This window comes from Zalophus californianus, chromosome 15 (assembly GCF_009762305.2).
Source record: "Zalophus californianus isolate mZalCal1 chromosome 15, mZalCal1.pri.v2, whole genome shotgun sequence".
Classification (NCBI taxonomy): Eukaryota; Metazoa; Chordata; class Mammalia; order Carnivora; family Otariidae; genus Zalophus; species Zalophus californianus.
The window spans coordinates 55,637,778-55,647,413 of NC_045609.1; the positions used below are offsets into that span (position 1 = coordinate 55,637,778).

Genomic DNA, 9,636 nt, shown 5'->3' on the forward strand with positions numbered 1-9,636 from the left:
GAGGGAGAAGCAGTCTCCCCACTATGTGGGTAGCTGGACATGGGGCTCGATCCCAGGACCCTAAGATCACAACCTGAGCCAAAGTCAGATGCTTAACCGACTAAGCGACCCAGGCACCCCAACAGTAAAGCATTTTAAATACCTTTATACTAAAACCAGCACAGACATATTATAGAGTAGAATACAAAACTCATGTGAATTTTTAACATATTAACTAGAGATTTCAAGGAGACTGCTCGCTTGCAAGGCCAGCTTTAGACGCTAAGCTATCTGCTGACCACTGAGCACCAAGACTCGGTCTTCTCTGTAATTAATCTGAGTCAGAAAAAAATTTTAAAGCACTACAGCAAGCATCCATCAAAGTACCCGGAACTTCATACCTACAACCTGTCAGTGGGTGCCTACCCTCCTTGTGCCTAGCTTCCCTTGGGTCCCAACCTTGATGAATCAGAAAATTGAGATTCTTTTCCAAAGGGGTCTGGGTCTTGCCACTGACTACTGGGTTAGCCCAGCTTAGGAAAACAAAGAAAAACCATCACCCTGAATTCTTAGATGTCCTCTCTTGGCCATAAGCCCACCCACCACCCCGACTTTAAGCATTACCAGAATCACAGACAAGAGCCCCAGCTTCACCATCAACACCCCCAACCTTTACAGTACAGGCCTCTGTTGGAGATTACACTGCAGACACTGTTTCCATGGAAGGAAGTCAAGAAACAGGGCACATCTCTTGGGAGAGGGTGTCCCTTGTGTCCACAATACAGAGGTGGAAACTTTTTCTATTGTTGTAACTGTTTTTGTTATAAAAACAATAATATCCACATGACAGTGAGCTGGAAAATTTTTTTCTATAAAGAGCCACTACTGACCACAGAAGAAAAGGAGGGGGGGGAGAGAAGGGGAGGCGGAAATCAATGGAAGGCCACACAGAAAGAAGTAAAAAGGAATTTAATAGGGTTTGTTTTGTTCGTTTGTTCTGTGTATAAAACACATACCCACACATTGCAAGGGAGTGAACTCAACTGACTGTAAATTAAGAACAGAGAAGATTAAATTTTAATAACAGTAAACACATTAAAATACACTACAAAGCTGTATTATTGACAGTAAAGAAAGAATGGGGGTGGAGGGTAAGAAAAAAAGAAAGATACAGCAGGAGGAGAGAGAAAGAAATGTATAGAGGAGGGAGATGGAGACGTGGGAAAGCAAGAACGGAAGACAATGAGATACACAGACACACAGGCCTATCCATATCCTATTCGGTGAGGAACAAGCCCTGGTGTGAGGGAGAACCTGGTCTTTGGGGACATGGATGAGGTCTTCGTGACTGGGACATCCAGTGGGTCTGACAGAGCAGGAAGTAGCCGCTAGGGGTGGTTCCTATCAAGGGATCTACAGAGACACTTCTGGGGCCTGACCAACAAGCCAAAGGAAACTACACCACACAGGCCGGCTGTTGGCTTGGGCTATAGACTTCAAAGTATTATCACCTTTCATCCTTGCCTTTGAATGGCTACTGATCCGGTTAACCACTGTTCACAGCTCTTTAATTGCTCATTGAAACATTCAGAGGTTTAGCTCAGGTCCCAGGCCAGAAGCTCCCCACACATGAGCTACATCAGTGAATCAGCCAGCTCCAAGCGTGCCTTTTGAAAAGGGAGTACGTGAAACGCTATCTCATAAAACATACAAAACACCGATGAAAGTCAGAGGAGAAACGCTTGAGCTGAAAAGAAATTCTACAGATGGGGCGCCTGGGTGGCTCAGTCGTTAAGCATCTGCCTTCGGCTCAAGTCATGATCCCGGGATCCTGAGATCGAGCCCCGCATCGGGCTCCCCTGCTCTGTGGGGAGCCTGCTTCTCCTTCTCCCTCACTTGTGCTCTCTACCTCTCTCTCTGAATCACTCCAATAAATAAAAAAAATCTTTAAAAAAAAAAAAGAAATTCCACAGAAAACTTTCTTTTGTTTTGCATTAAAAATAAACTGGGACTTCAGCAGAACTGGGTCCCACCTCAGTATTGTCACCACCAGCACACCTGACTTCCCACATGTTCAAGTTCCATGTATGTACCCAGTGGCTCCAAAGGCCTCAGCTGACCCTACAACAAAGCAGCTTCTACCACATTCTGCAGTCTGAGGGTCAACAGGAGAGATCCCAAGGCGACTCCACCTCCGCCCCAGGCCCAGGCAGGTCCACCCACTCTCACCCCTGTCTAAGCCAAGCCCCTTCTTGCTTCCTCCACCCAAGGGCTGCAGAAATCTGCTCTTTCACAGCTGGAAGAACTCCCCTTTCAGCTCCATCCCTCCCTCCTCCAAGCTTGGAGGCTGTGTTTCCCCTTCCCTACCTGACCTGCCTCCAACCTCTCCCTTCTTCAGCCCTATTTCCTCCTCACTTTCTCTATCCCATTTTAGAATCTCAGAGGAGGAGGGAGTAAAAGCTACATCTAGAATATAGGACCTAGAATCTACCCACCTGGGGTCCTGTCCCAGCTTTGCGTCTTGCTACCTGTGTGACTTTGGACAAATCACCAAACTTTCCCAAACCCTCCTCAAGGAGGGGGGGCAAAACATGGCAATCATGGTTTTCTTCCAACACTCATGCTCTAAATAACTGAACATTCACCTGTATAACCATAAATAAAGCAGTGAGTTAAACATACACAGGAAAGGAGAATGAATTCTAGAAACTCCTTTTCCTTAGCATTCTGTCAATTCAAGTCACCCCAGTCAACCACCACTCAGAGGGTCTGTGCCTCTCCAGGCCATTCTAGCTCTGAAGTATTTACATACAGTAAATCCTCATAAATTGTACTAATTGAGGAAAAGGTGAGTCTGAAGCCATCAGAAGCCTGAGTTCTGGAATACTTCTTTCATGCCATTGAGAAACATTATGACTTTAACATCGTTTAGCAAACAAAAAAGAATCTTAAAAGGCCCTCCCACAAACTGGACTTGTGAATCTAAGAACAGTAATGCTGTCAGGAACCCAGGAAAATAGTCTGCTCCAAAGCCTTCTGCTTTTTCCCCAACAAGGACACGGGCCCAGAGCATGGAAGCCACAAGCCCAAAGCCCAAAGCCCAAAGCAGGTCAGTGGCCAGGATCAAAGCCAGCTGCCCCGCCTCTGGTCCAGAGCTCTTTCACCAAAGTTTTTTGGGACCATCCATTTCCTTTTACAGAGACAGATTAAATCCTAAATGACCTGTGAGTGCCCTCTACAGCAAATCTATTTCCACGTCCAGGGAAGGGTCCAGAGCTAAGTCTGGATGACCAGATGATTACCAATGCTGCCTGGTAAAAGCCTTCTTTCCTGAACCCTGCCCATTCATACTCTGCAAAGAAAACCCCAGAGTCTGCTATCTACATAGAACTCTATTTTAGGGAGGGGGAAAGAGGGGAGCGCTGAACAGGTCTTTGTTCTGCCAGTAAGAAGCATCTGCTCATCCCTTCCCAGCACTCCAACCTCACCCCTCATTATTCCCAATCCCTTCAGAAAAGTTCACTGAAACTCTCCAACTAGCAGGAACGTGGCAGGTAAGAGTATCGGGCCAGCGAACAGGGTGGGCTCCAAGGGAAGACAACAACACCCTCCCAGCTCTTGGCCCTACAGGGTAGAAAGCATTTCTTTTCAGTTGCTAATTCCCTGCGGGGAAGTCACCAGAGACAGCTCAACTCAGGGACCTCCAGCTGAGAAATGAGCTCTCTGCAACCCCAGAACTACCCCTTTGCTAACAGTCCTCTCTAAAATGCCCAGAGCAAAGGTGCCAACAGACCCACCCTTCCCTGCCATCCCCTCAGGCCAAGAGCCCCAGACAGCCAAGCTTGGCGGGCAAGGAGCTATTTAAGGCAGCATCAAGAGGGTGGGGCAGAAAATTGCTGGCAGCATCCTCTTCCTCCACCCCTCCCTCAAGCCAACACACAACACACACACACACACACACACACACACACACACACACACACACACACACACACACACACACACACACACACACACACACACACACACACACACACACACACACACACACACACACACACACACACAGGGTAGACAGCCATCTATCTCACCTGTGTCTCTAAGGGCTGTAGATCTGGAGTCTCCAAATGTCCAGCATGTGCTTTCTGTCACTGAAGCTGCTGTCCCCATCTGCCACCCACCCCACTTTTAATCCACCCCCTTCTCTTCAACCACCACCAAGCTTCCTTTCCAATTAAAAACATAAAGCTGAATCTGAATAGAGGAGCTCAAAAACCAAGGAGAGTGGAGACAAACAAGCCATCCCTGGCCTTCACTTACGAGAGGAAAAGGGATGTGTGTGTGGAGGGGGGGGGTGATGTCAGAGGCCTGACTGCCAGATAGGTTCCATGATGTCTCTAAATGAACCTCCCTCCTATTGACAGTGAAATCAATTCTGGCAATTTCAGCAGGTCGGCCCTGTGACAACAGGAGCATCCCAGCGCTCAGTTTAAAACAAAAATCCAAAGGTTCAGCCAGAACATGCTGGGAAAACACAGGGTCTGGATAAAAGGAGCCGCGCTCAGTGGGATCCCTTCTGCTTTTATGTAGCAATGTAATAGCGTAATAAATTCTGTCTGCCCAAAGAAACCATGCACTGGTGAATTTCAAAGCCATCTTACGACAGCGGATGCAGGGGGGATGCAGAATTCGACAGCACATCCCCCCATGAAAGGTACATAATGACTTCAAGCCTCTCTCCCCCTCTGTCTTGAATGGCGCTACCGCTAGTCAAGGAAGCCACATCGGAAAGCAGCCAGGTGGGAGCTAGGGATGCCCGGGGAATTCGGAGAAAGGAGTTGCTTTCCGTCCATGTCGGTGATGAACCGCCTAGCAAGATGCTGCCAGTCACTCCGGGGGATGAAGCAGCATGGGCGGATGGGCACGCACGGGGTTCCCGGACCCACACACGTACCCGCTCATTCAGGCGGGTCCTTAGGCCAGACGGATCGTCCTAGCGCCCCTCCCGCCGCCCTCTCCTCCCGGGGGATGCTGATGAATGAACACACCTGCGATGCCTCCATCCTGCCGCTCGCTCCCTCCTTCTTCCTCTGGCTGCTGCAGAGGAGCCCCTCCTCGGTAGTTTCACTTTACAGCGCAAACCCCCCCGGGCTTTGATGTCTCCTCCACCCACCCATATTGCAGCCAGCCTGAAGAAGTGGCCATGATCGCACGTACCCCCACCCACAAAAAAGAAAACAAAACCTGAATCCCGGGGACCCCCGCACCCTGGGGAACTTTCCTGGAGAGACTGGGGATCCACCCAGCAGGAAGGAAGGTTCGGCCGAGGAGGACCACGGTTTTCCCCGTGACTACGGGGGATGCTCTGGGGGAGGGCGTCCCCCAAATCCTTCCAACAGCTGGCCCTTTAAACGCACCTCCTTCAAGCGCGGAACAAAGGCGCCGCCCGCGGGGGCCGGGCCGCCGCACGCCCCCGGCGCCGCGGCCGCCGATCCGTAGAGCGCGGGCGGGCGAGCGGGCGGCTGGCGCGGGCTTACCTTGCGGGTCTCCGGGCGGGCGGGCGGCGCGCGTCCTGCCCCACTCGCACTACACGCTACAGTTGGCCCCGCTCTGTTTTTCTGGGACTCGGCGCTGACTTCACCGACACTCCGCGGCCGGCCAATGGGCCGCGGCGGCCGCCCCCTCATTAGCATGCGTCTGGAACCGTCCACTCCGGCAGCGCCCGGGCGGTGGGTGGTGCCAGGGGGCGGTGCCCGGTCTGGCAGTGACAGGAAGGGGCGTGTGCGCCAATGGGAGGCGAAGAAGCGTCCCGCCGCCCCGCCCCGCGGCATTGTGAGCCGAGAGCGCGGGCCTGCGGATCCTCGGAGACTAGGCGCGCGCGGTCTCAGTAACCCTTTCTGTCCTGGCCGGCCACTGGCTGGGCCTCGCGCCCTCTGGTCCTTGAGAAGGGTCGCCCGCGGGGAGCTGGGAAGGAACCTAGGGCATAAAAATAACAGCGAACGTGTCTTGAGTGCATATGTTACTTAACCCCTGTGCCCATTTTGCTCATCTGTAAAATGGTGTAATAGGTTGTAGTGGGGTGTCTGGGTGGTTCAGGCGGTTAAGCGGCTGCCTTGGGCTCAGGTCATGATCCCACCTGGGATCCAGTCCAGCTCGGCCTCCCTGTTCCACGGGGAGCCTGCTTCTCCTTCTCCCTCTACCCCTGCTTGTGCTCTCTCAATCTCTCTGTCTCTCTCAAATAAATAAATAAAATCTTTAAAAAAAAATAGGATGTATTCAAGATTAACATAGTTAACCTATGTAAAGCATTTAGATCAGTGCCTGGCCTTTGTGCTACATTAAGGTTTGCTACTATCATAATTATACTCTGTACAAGCCAGTGGACTTAATGCTTCCTGGATATTTTCTCATTGGATCCTCAGAGCCTTATAAAAAAGGCACTGTCACTAATCCCTATTTTTCAAGCGGGAAAACTGTTGAGGTTTAAGTGGCTTGCTCAAGGTCACACAGAAAACAATGCAACCAGGATTTGAACCCAGGCTCTGAAATTTCATTCGTGCAACACACATTCAAGGACTCCATGGCAGGCATGTGATGGGCCCTGGGGTTACAGCAAAAAAGTGAGGCTTCCCTTCATGAGGCTTCCATTTTAGTGAGGGAGACAGACAAGTGAAAAAATAAAATCATCTGCGAAGTGAAACAGAGTGAATAGAATAAAACAGGGCAATATGCAAGTGAAGAGAAGGGTAGAAGGGTACTTTGTTAAGTTCAGAGCTAACCACCGCTGGGCATACCATCCTGACCTCCTCCAGTACCCCCTCAGTGTTACAGGAAAGGAATCAGAGAGGGGAAGCTGCTTACCCAAGGTCTCAGGGCCAGCAAGCAGCCACGCCTAGCTCCCAACATCCCCAGGACATCCCTGAAGGTACAGCAGTCATCCCTTGGGCTGAACAAAACACTTTTGTCAGCTGCCATTGACAAGAATCTTCAGCCAAAGCACGTTCCCAGTTAACAAGCTGTGTGTGGTGCGGTAAAGACCAGGCCTTAATGACTGCACGGGCTGATGGGAAACACATCTGCTAAGGTTCTTAGATGTCAAGGAACAGTGACGAGTTTTTGCTGAGCATCGGCTGTCCTCTTCCCTGTAAAGAAAAAAAAGATTTCGAACACTCATAGCCGCCTGGGAGCCTACTGTACAACTGAGGAGGCAAGGGCCACCAGGAACTCACCCTAGGGAGCTCCCAGCCCATGTCTCCTTCCACTTTCACCTTATCCTGTGGCTCTGCAAAGACTAGATTAGGAATCAGGCTTCCCAGGCTCTACTATTAGCTTACTCCCTGATCTAGGCAAGACCGTTCCTTCTGCGCCTGTAAAGTAAGAAAATGACTTTTAATCAAGCACATCTAGTCGGCTAGGCACTATTCTGTACTGAGAGCTTCACATGCATTAACTCACACCACACAACCACCCCAGGAGGGCATCCTATTGTTATCCCGAGGTTGTCGACAGAGGAGGAAAATAACAGGGAAAGAAACCAGATAAGTTGCCAACCTCGCAAAGTCAAGGCAACACCGTTCAGAATAAAAAAAAAATTAAAACAATTCAAATGTCCAATTTTAATTGGACAAGAAACCTATCCAGTACAACCATATGACAGAACACCATATGGCCACGATAAAAGGAAAAGTACAGCGATACTGACACATGAAGATGTCCATAATACATTATCAAATAGAAAAGTAGACTAAGGGGTGCCTGGGTGGCTCAGTCGATTAAGCGTCTGCCTGCGGCTCAGGTCATGATCCCAGGGTCCTGGGATGGAGCCCCAGGTCTGACTCCCTGCTCAGTAGGGAGTCTGCTTCTCCCTCTGCCCCGCCCCCCACTCGTGCGTGCGCACTCTCTCTCTCTCAGATAAGTGAATAAAATCTTTTTTAAAAGAGTAGATTGAAAACTAGTTTAATACTGCAATCCCATTAGAACTATTTTTTATGGAATTGCGAGTATTTTTTGCTCATCTGTATTTTTCTGATTTTTTTTCTTCAAAAATATCTATCAAATTGTTTAATTAAAATAAAACAAAATAACTTTATTTTTTTTTTAAGCAAAATAACTTTAAAATGAAAAACCAGACTCTACCTCTGGAAATTTTATATATAGACAAGTCCATCCCTGTAAGTGGGAAAGTGCCTTGAGGAATCTTAAGTGAGGTCTAAGTCTTTGAGTCATCCCTCAGATATCGTACTCAACTGGTTCCAATCTGTGTGTTTATGAGATAAATGGAAAAATACTGGAAGGACAGGAGGGAAGAGAAGAGGGGAAAACAGAGAGAAAGAAAAATCCTACTATCCTTCAAGACTCAACTCAAATGTCTCCTCCAAGAAGTGGTCAGAGTCATGGTCTAGTAACACCTTAACGCTGAAAGCCACCCAAGAAATCAGCGGGTGTAACCCTGTCCACTCATTCTTGTCTCCAGCCATTCACTGATTCATCTGAGTCACAGGCCCTGTGCTGGGCTGGTGAGACCTGACTCCTGACCTCCCAAAGGTGACCCCTGAGGAAGCAGAGGCCCAGGGAAGGCCAGCTCCATGGGTACACAACCTGTGCTGAGAAGAGTCCCACTCTCAGTTTATTACCATCTTTAAATTCTTCAAGTGAGGGCCCTCACATTTTCATTTTGTGCTGGACCTTGTAAGTTCTGGGGCCTGTCCTGGGAAGGAGAAACCCCAAGCCTTTCTCAGGGTGTCAGTAACCAAGGGCTTTCCATTCTCATCCCATCTCTTATCACACGCGCATTCCTGGTTCCCAGGGAAAGTGAGCACCCTGGCCTTCCAGTCCTACAGCACTTCACTTATTCCTTTCTCATGGAATTCACCATATTTGGCATGAACTCATGTACCTCTGTGTATGGTCCTATTCCTCATCCTCTCTACCCACCAGATTGTAAATTCCATGAGGTTCTGGCTTGCGTCTGCTCATCTCCAACAGTGCTTAGCACTGTGCTTTACACACTGTTAAAAAGGTGCTTAAACTTAATTTAATCTTATTAGTAACTCCTTGTTTTCTCTTCATGTGCATCAGATCATTCCCAGCAGTCCTGCTGCTGCTGGAGAGAAATTACAGTATCAGGCAGGAGAGGTGAGCACACAAACTAGGATCATAAACATGCTATAGGAAGCAACCCCCCGGCAGGCCGTAACTGTGAGGAATTAGGGGAACAGGGAGAAGGATTTTGCAAAGGACAGCCCAGAGTTGTCAGCTTTTCCTCCATCTTTAGGGTCACACAGACTGTAGGAAAGGGAAATAAACAAGACAATCTAGAGATGGCAGTGAGCACAGTGGTTAAGCCTGTGGACAGAATCCTGGCTTCCAACACCTAATAGGGAACTCTCATGTAAGCTCTTCAGTCCCTCATCTGCGACATGAGGAACACACAACCCTCCGAGGTTTACTTGTGGGCTGTAGATGAAAGCATGCATGGAAAGTGCTTACACACTGCCTGACACATAAGCACTCAGTAAGTGGATATTATTACTAATATTACTAGGAGGCCAAGTCGTGAAAGACGCTTTCCTAAAATGTGTTGGTTTTGTTAACTTCTTTCCCCAGTTACCCAAAAGATGAACCATAATCATTTTCAGCCATACCAGTTGGAGAACG

General features: G+C 49.0%; 1 protein-coding gene across 49 annotated transcripts in view; it reads right to left on the reverse strand.

Annotated features, from left to right (window-relative positions):
• The window catches only part of SORBS1 (sorbin and SH3 domain containing 1), a 225,784-nt gene extending 220,094 nt beyond the window's left edge, over positions 1 to 5,690 (reverse strand). For 6 of the 49 annotated variants that reach the window (XM_035724194.1, XM_027592879.2, XM_035724192.1 and 3 more), the window contains exon 1: positions 5,517 to 5,665. The gene's annotated coding sequence lies outside the window, so the exon portion shown is untranslated. Of the gene's footprint in view, positions 1 to 5,516 lie in introns of all 49 variants that reach the window. The other 43 variants (XM_035724165.1, XM_035724170.1, XM_035724167.1 and 40 more) reach the window with 19 other exon arrangements.
• Positions 5,691 to 9,636: the final 3,946 nt, after the last annotated feature.